The sequence below is a fragment of the Eptesicus fuscus genome, chromosome 4, assembly GCF_027574615.1.
Source record: "Eptesicus fuscus isolate TK198812 chromosome 4, DD_ASM_mEF_20220401, whole genome shotgun sequence".
Classification (NCBI taxonomy): domain Eukaryota; kingdom Metazoa; phylum Chordata; class Mammalia; order Chiroptera; family Vespertilionidae; genus Eptesicus; species Eptesicus fuscus.
The window spans coordinates 10991997-11000594 of record NC_072476.1 but is presented as its reverse complement, the minus strand read 5'-3'; positions in this window follow the sequence as shown (position 1 = coordinate 11000594).

Below are 8598 nucleotides of genomic sequence, written 5' to 3'. Positions count from 1 at the left end.
TATGCCAAAGAATAAAATAATACTATACATAATTTTTTTTTTTTTTTTAATTTGGAAATTATGGGGAAACCAGTTGTGAGCTTGGTACAAGGGACCAAGTTCCACTGAGTCTCCGTTCCCATCTGCCTTTTATTTTTTATTTTTTTAAATTTCTTTATTGATTAAGGTGTCACATATTTGTCCTCATCCCCCCATTCCCATCCCACACCCCTCCCCACGGATGCCCCAACCCCCTGTTGAACTTAACCATTGGATAGGCTCATATGCATGCACACAAGTCCTTTGGTTGATCTCTTCCCCCTCCCCCCAACCTCCCCTATCCTCCCTCTGAGGCCCGATAGTCCGATCGATGCTTCTTTGTTTCTGGTTCTGTTCTTGTTCATCAGTCTATGTTGTTCATCATTTCCCCTAGATGAGCGAGATCATGTGTCACTAGAGATATACTTATAAGAACTGAATGTGAGACGAGCAATAATAGTTATGCTGACAGGCAAATGAATCAGTCTGTAGTGAGTTTCTTTCTGGACCAACAGTTCTTTAGAGACCCAATTTCAATGTCCACCAGTTCCTTATGTGTACATGTCAGCACTGACCCCTCAGCTCTGGATGGTGGACAAATGGTGGTAATGGAGGTCCGACTCCCTCTGGTTTGGTCTCGGCTGGACACAGGGGCACGGCTTCACCCGGACTCAGGGGCACGTGGCCTCACCCAGACCCAGGGGCGCGTGGTCTCTCCCAGACCCAGGGGCGCGTGGCCTCACCCGGAGCTAGGTGCGCGAGGCCTTACCCGGACCCGGGGACACATGGCCACACCTGGACCCGGGGGCGCGTGGCCTCTCCCAGACCCAGGGGCGCGTGGCCTCACCCGGACCTAGGTGCGCGAGGCCTCACCCGGATCCAGGGACACATGGCCTCACCCGGACCCGGGAGCGCGTGGCCTCTCCCAGACCCAGGGGTGCGTGGCCTCACCCAGAGCTAGGTGCGCGAGGCCTCACCCGGACCAGGGACCCAGCCTCACCCGGATCCGGGGGCGCGTGGCCTCTCCTAGACCCAGGGGCACGTGGCCTCACCCGGAGCTAGGTGCGCGAGGCCTTACCCGGACCCGGGGACACATGGCCACACCTGGACCCCGGGGCGCGTGGCCTCTCCCAGACCCAGGGACGCGTGGCCTCACCCGGACCTAGGTGCGCGAGGCCTCACCCGGTTCCAGGGACACATGGCCTCACCCGGACCCAGGAGCGCGTGGCCTCTCCCAGACCCAGGGGCGCGTGGCCTCACCTGGACCTAGGTGCGCGAGGCCTCACGCAGATCCAGGGACACATGGCCTCACCCCGACCCGGGGGCGCGTGGCCTCTCCCAGACCCAGGGGCGCGTGGCCTCACCCAGAGCTAGGTGCGCGAGGCCTCATCCGGACCCGGGACCCAGCCTCACCCGGATCCAGGGACACATGGCCTCACCTGGACCCGGGGGCGCGTGGCCTCTCCCAGACCCAGGGGCGCGTGGCCTCACCCGGACCTAGGTGCGCGAGGCCTCACCCGGATCCAGGGACACATGGCCTCACCCGGACCCAGGGGCGCGTGGCCTCTCCCAGACCCAGGGGCGCGTAGCCTCACCCGGACCCGGGACCCAGTCTCACCCGGATCCAGGGACACATGGCCTCACCCGGACCCGGGCTCCAGCCTCACCCAGACCCAGGGGCGTGTGGCCTCACCCGGACCCAGGGGCACATGGCCTCCCCCGGGCCCGGGACCCAGCCTCACCCGGATCCAGGGGCACATGGCCTCACCTGGACCCGGGATCTAGCTTCACCTAGACCCAGGGGCACGTGGCCTCACCTGGACCCAGGGGCGCGTGACCTCTCCCAGACCCCTGGTCGCGTGGTCTCACCCAGATCCAGGCGCACATGGCCTCACCCAGACCCGGGACCCAGCCTTACCCGGATCCAGGGGCACACAGCCTCACCTGGACCCAGGATTCAGCTTCACCCGGACCCAGGGGCGCATGGCCTCACCTGAACCCGGAATCCGGCTTCTCCTGGACCCAGGGGCGCGTGGCCTCACCCAGATCCAGGGGCGTGAGGCCTCACCTAGACCCAAGGGCATATGACCACACCTGAGCCCAGAGGCTCGCAGCCTCGCCTGGACCCGGGTCTCAGCGGGGTTTCATCTTCTTGATCCCAATTCCTGTTGGTCAATTCCCTCTCAGCAATTCCTTCGGCCATTTTCTCAGAGCTCCAGGGCGGCTGCCGCAGAACTCGTTGGGCGGCGGGCTCGGCGAAGCTCCGGTGTGCCCGGTGTGCGGCGGCGGGCTGGTCCGGTGTCGCTGCGTCGGCCCTTGGGTCTGCAGCGGTGGCCGGTCGCCGAGCGTGCGCACCTGGCCGCTTCCGGGGCGTTGAGATTCTTGAAGGACTCGGAGGTCAGCAAGCGCGGAGTCTCCCACCCCATGTCTCCCAGGGGCTCGTCTGTCCGTGCTCGGCAGCGAGTGGAGCCGTCCCCTCAGCCGGAGACCGCCGGGGGAACTGCGCCGAACACGTTCCAGGTCGCTATTGTGTCGCCTGAGCCGTAGTTCTTAAAGTGTGGATTTTGGGTCACCGGCATCAGCATCATCCCACGTACCCCTCTCTTTTATTCTAGTTGTAGAGCATCTGCTCAGCCAGCCCTCTGGTGGTTCTGGATGGTGTCTGCTCTGCTCTCCTGTCGTAGTCTCAAAATTGTTGTGGTAGGCAACGATCAGGCTTCCGCCCTATGCCTCCATCTTGGTCCTCCTTTGTATCTGAGCCGTAGTTCTTAAAGTGTGGTCTTTGGGTCACCGGCATCAGCATCATCCCGCGTACCCCTTTCTTTTATTCTAGTTGTAGAGCATCTGCTCAGCTAGCCCTCCGGTGGTTCTGGATGGTGTCTGCTCTGCTCTCCCATTGTAGTCTCAAAATTCTTGTGGTAGGCAATAATCAGGCTTCCTCCCTATGCCTCCATCTTGGTCCTCCTTTGTATAGGTAAGTCTTGATTGTTGTTGGTGTCACTGGGAGGAATTGTCCTCCAGGCCAATTGGCCGTGAGGGCCCTCTTTGTCTATAAAGGAAGAGTTGCTGTGCAGGAGACATGTTTATGGGCCGGGTCTTGGTGCAGCAATGCTTTGGCGCTCACTGAGTCTGCCTCTTGAATGTATTCCTTATGCGAGTGGTTGAAATCTGGTGTCATCTCACACCGACCACTAGATGCCCTCGTTTCTGGGTCTCCAATGTAGTGTAGGTCAGCTACTGCCTGAGGCACTCAGCAGGGAAAAGCTTCTGTGCTCAGCTTGGATGGGGCGGGGTTACAGGGTGGAGCCTACAACCTTGGCTTCCTGTCAGCCCCGCCCTATCAGGTTCCTGTGTCTGTGTCCCTCTGTACTCCTTGCAAACACCTCTGAGAGAAACACGCCCTGGAGTTTCGCCCGCTGCCAAACAGTCTAGTCTCTCCCCTAATGAATCTGGATTCCCAGATTCTCGCCTGGAACTGGGTTTCAGTGTAGTTGGAACTGGGTCTCAGCGCAGTCTGGCGCTTTTGTCTTCTTCCCACCAGGGCAATTCAGCGGCACAGGCAACCGTTCCTCCTCTGCGCACCTTCCCGTGCGTGCCTCTGGAGCTCTGCGTTTCGCCGCTCCTCTGTGCCTGCGCCCCACAGCCCAGATTCATTCCCCCAGCGTGCGCCTGGCTTCCCAGAGTTTCGCCCGGAACTGGGGTTCAGTGCAGTCAGAGCTGGTGTTCAGCGCAATCTGGAGCTTTTATCTCCTTCCTGCTAGTGAACGCCGGCCAGGCCATCAGCCGCCCCTTCCTCTCCGGCTCCGTCCTCCCCGCATGCACGCGTGCTCGTGTCTCTGCCCGTGTCTCCATACCTCAGGCTTTTACGGCTCCTCTGATTATCCTTGTGGTTTTCTCTTTCCTTCTAGTTGTGGGTGTTTCAGTCCGCCAGCTTTCCTGTGGTTCTGGATGATGTCCGTTTTGACTTTTAGTTGTATTTTTGAAATTGTTGTGCCCGGCTGTAGGTTAGGTGTTTAACCTATGCCACCATCTTGGTTTCTCCCCCAGTGGCCGCTTTGACCGCACACCAGGCAAGGCTGGGCTGGAGCCCGGGGTTGGGGGCACTGTGGCCTTCGTTTCTGCACTGGAAGCATCCTCTCGTTGCACCCCCACCACGCACAGTCCCTCTTGGACCTTGTGTGGCTGCTGCCGGCCCCAAAGGTAGCAAGGTTTGGGTTTGCAGACTCATCTCCTGTCGAAGGCGGGCATACTCTGCCTGCTCCTCATGGGCATTGAAAACCTTAAATGCCATATTCACCAGATCCTGGACAGGGGTCTGAGGGCCATCCTCTGCCTTTTTAACTTTTTTTGGATATCTGGGGCTGACTGCGAAATGAAGTGAGTGGCTAGAACTGTTGCTCCGGCCGGGGACCCAGGGTCCAGACGAGTATATAAGGTCAGAGCCTCAGTCAGCCTGTTAAGGAAGACCTCGGGTTCTCATCTGGTCCCTGAGTAACTTCCCTCAGCTTGTCAAAATTAACTACCTGTGGGAGACGGCCTGTAGGCCGGCTATCAGGCATTGGAGCATCTGGTCACGATGTCGGCGCCCCTCTCGCCCTTGGGGGGTATCTAGTTGGTACACCCAGCCTGGTTCCTGACGAGGAATGGCCTGTGGAGGTCGGGGAGTGAGGATGGGGGAAGGGCGGGAGCGGAAGGCAGGGCAGAAGGAGCCCTGTTGTAGGGAGGCGGGCGAGTCTGAGGGGAGGAGGAGGAGGAGGAGAGGGCCGAAAGTATTCGGTGGGAGCAAGAGGGGTGGAAGTGAGAGAGCAGCTGGGTCCAAAGAGTCAGAGAGAATAGAAGGAGCAGAGGAGGGCAGAGTCAGAGAGAACAGAAGGAGTAGAGGGAGGGACGGGAGCGCAGATTGAAAAAGGCCTGGACATATGGAACCTCCAGCCACTTCCCAGCTCGTTGGCAGGAATTGTTAAGGTCGGTCAGAATGTTAAAATCAAAAGTCCCATTTTCAGGCCATTTTGACCTGTTGTCCAAGTCATACTGAGGCCATGCCACGGTACAGAAGTAAATGAGGCGTTTAGGATGCAGATCCTGGGACAGGCCCAGCTTAGCCAAATTGGTGAGCAGGCACCCGAGTGGTGCCTGCAAGTCAATTTTGGATTTCTGATTGCCCATTTTGAAACCTAGGGTCAGTAGCAGAGGCCCAAGGATCAGCTTCCCAATCATTGAGCCAAGGCTAAGGACGGGGATCCGAGGGATGGTGGGAGTTGTCTCTCCCCAACCCCCTGGGATCTGGAGTGAGACCAAAAGGCTGGGAGACCGAGGGGGTAGGAACGTCTTCACTACCACCCCAGGGTCAGAACCTTTCCTGGAAAGGTCCGGAGGGATATGCCCGGAAAGCAATCTCTGACGCGGACCGCGATTTATGGACAGAGACGCCGGAAGGATGACCCTAGGAGTCAATAGGGACTGGGACTCACCAACTGAAGCTGCCAAGCTGGAAAGAAGCCTGAGTGGGGAGGGGTACCCCAAATGGGATACACACTCAATCCCCACCCGGGTTCGGCACCAGATGAAAGGTTTGCGACGCAGGAAACAAGACACAGTCCAGGCGATGGAAAGTGGGGAGGTTTTAATCTTGCGCTCCCGGGTGAAACTCAGGGGTCCCAGAGTGGGCCAGGGAAGTTCGCGCCAAAATGGGGCCTTAGGTACTTCCTTTATACAGCTGTTTAGTGAGGGGAGGGTGGAGGGCATGAGAGGTGCGGAATTCCTGCCTCGGGCAGGGGTCTGGGAAGGATGGCAAGGGTCTGGGAAGGCGCCATTTATCTTTGTCACCATCTACCTTGCAGATGCTTGTATGGCTGTGGACTTCCCCCCTGCCTCGACCTAACAATAAGGGTGGCTTTCCCAGAGCCCTCAGCAAACGTCCTGCTTACAGGAATGCTGGCAGCCCCGCCCCTGAATGAGGGGTGATGGACAGGGAGGCCCAGACAGTGCAGGTGACTCCAGGCAGCACACAGCGAGCAGAAATACACAAAAGGTGTGAGGATCAGGGAGGAGGGGAGGAGGCTACCAGGAACAACATGGCAGTCTACACGGAACTCCCAAGGCCATGTGCACACAGTGTTAGGACTAATGTGAGTGCGGCGAGGCAGCTTTGCTCACAATCAACGCGGGTCCAGCGCTGAAGTCCCACAGGGCTTCTAGCCACTGCCAATGGCCACTGAGAAGAGGAGTCAGTAAGCTGGCATTTCAATGACTACTACCAGCCAGGGCGAGTGAAAGGTATTTTGTTGACACAAGAACTGAGAAAGTGCTAGACTGGCACGAGTTAGTCTCCCTTCTCCCCTCCCAGTGTCTTCTGTTTGAGCACCTGATATAAGATGAATAAGATCTGAAAGGTTCGAAGTGGGCCAGGTCACACACCTATGATATGAGGCCATCGTGTATCAAAGAGCTTTTATTTCAGGCTCCTGGGTGCAGGGGGCTGAGGCCGAAAAAGCAATCAGCGGTGACAGAAGGGGGAGGCAGGGTGTCATTAACTTCTGCTGGCTGCAAACAGTTCTGCTGACGTGAGGGTCCGGTCCTTGGTTCCTCCAGTCACCAGATCTAATGGTTGTCTAGGCTATGCCGCGCTCAAGGCTGCAGGCTTTCTGCAAGATAACTGCTAAGCACAATAAGTTTTCTCTGCCCCGTGTTATTCTCCTTAACATTTTCACGATCAGATTGCCTTCTGGACAAAGGCTTTTGGTTATGAACCAAAAGAACAAAATTCTTTATCAAGTTTAGATGTTTGTGGTTTCTTGAGAAAAAAAAATGAGTCCTCTTACATGTTAATGAATTAAGAGTAAGGAGAGTCTGCGATAAGTAAATTCTAACAACTGAGGTTATAATATCTAATCTCCAGGTTGCGTGAATCTCACGAAAATTTCAACAATTGTATTTGTTTATCAAAGAAAAATGCTTTTGTTCACTATGCTTATAAGAAATTTAATCATTCTCTGCTAATCATGGTTGTTCTTTTCTGATTAGACAAAGCACATTCTCACCTGTCTGGTAGTTATGCCCCCTGGGACATGGAAGCTAGCAGCGGAATGCAGTCTGTCCTCCTGTCGGGAGAACTGTCTATCATTAATGGAGAGATTTACAACCTCCTGATTGAGATAATCTCCTCCCGAGGCACCTGCTCTGTACAACCCCCGCCCCCCCCGCCCCTATTACCTGTAATCTGGTCCCCGGGTGCCCGGAGGCGTCCACCCACTGTGACCCCGCCACCCCAGCCTGCATGACCTGTAACCTGTAATGATGACCCCGTGCCCACTTTCCCACGCCTGTCATTCCTGCTTCCCCATGTCATCTCTGTCCTTCTACCCAATAGAAGCAGTGGCTGATGGTGGGGTGCAGAGCAGATTTCTCTGGCTGACCTGCTGCTCTCCCATCCTGCCGGCAGGACTGGAATAAACGCTCCTACGTGATTCAAGCCCGTCTCTGCTTAATGGGCTCAAGTAGTGACAGGCAGCCTGGACCCACTGGGTGTCCGGTTACAAGTTCACATAAACAGAAGCCCACACTGTGTGACCTCTGCGCCTCGCTGATTTCACTGACCATGTTTCCAGGAAGCACTGTACTTTGTAAGTTTCCTGCTGGGTTTCCCTTTGGGTAAGTTGGCTTCTACAGCCTGAGCATCTCTGTGGTGTGAAGGGCCCTCTCTGGGAACAAGCCCCTTCAGCAGGCATTTGTTTGCCACTGCCCCTCCTCCATCTGCTTCTGCCCCATGAGGACTGATTGAAATGTCTCACTTGCTGCCTCCTCCCTCCTGCCCTCTGCCCTTGGCTTTCATGTCATTGGTCCAGGAATGAGACGCTATGGAGGTGATGGCCGCTCAGTCACGGGTGCCAGGGGGACAGTCAGGACGTGGGAGAAGGCACTCGCAGAAACACACACCTGTGCCCTGTTGTTTGTTAATATCCAGCCCTCCCTGCCCCCAACAAGGGACACCGAGGGCACCTCTACTCCCTGCTGCTCTCTGCCACCCGCCAAGTTCCAGGTTTCCTTTCTCCCTGGAACTCAGTTCCAGACGGTCAGTTCCTGACCCCTGCTTCCTGTGTAGAGGCTGCCGAGCCTGTGATTGTGGGCTTCTGGGAAGCCCCGCGCACAGCATCTGGAGCCAGGTGTGACCTGAGGAGGCCACTCTGGGATGGGGCCTTGGAGCTGGAGTCTGCTGCCTGGCCGGCCATGGGAAGCCAGCGCTGACAACGGGGACACAGAGCAGGGACTTTGGGGGGTGCTGAGCTCAGTGGCGGCCCTGGAGAAAGATGCCAACAAGCTGACAGCGATGGACTGGTCACTGAAGGCCGCTCACAGAGCTGAAGGGTGCCTGGGGGTGTGGGGCAGAGAGTGAGCACCACCAGGAGCCGAGCTCTGGGACAGAGACGCTCCCTTGGGGTGATGGAGGGCCAAGGCCAGGGCCTGGCTAGAACACATTGGGTCCTGACGCATGGAAAGGTGACATCTGGTTGCTGCCCAGGAAATCTTGAGTCCCTAGCTCCCCTGAGCTCCCCAACACCCCCTCCCGCTTACCGAGGGCCA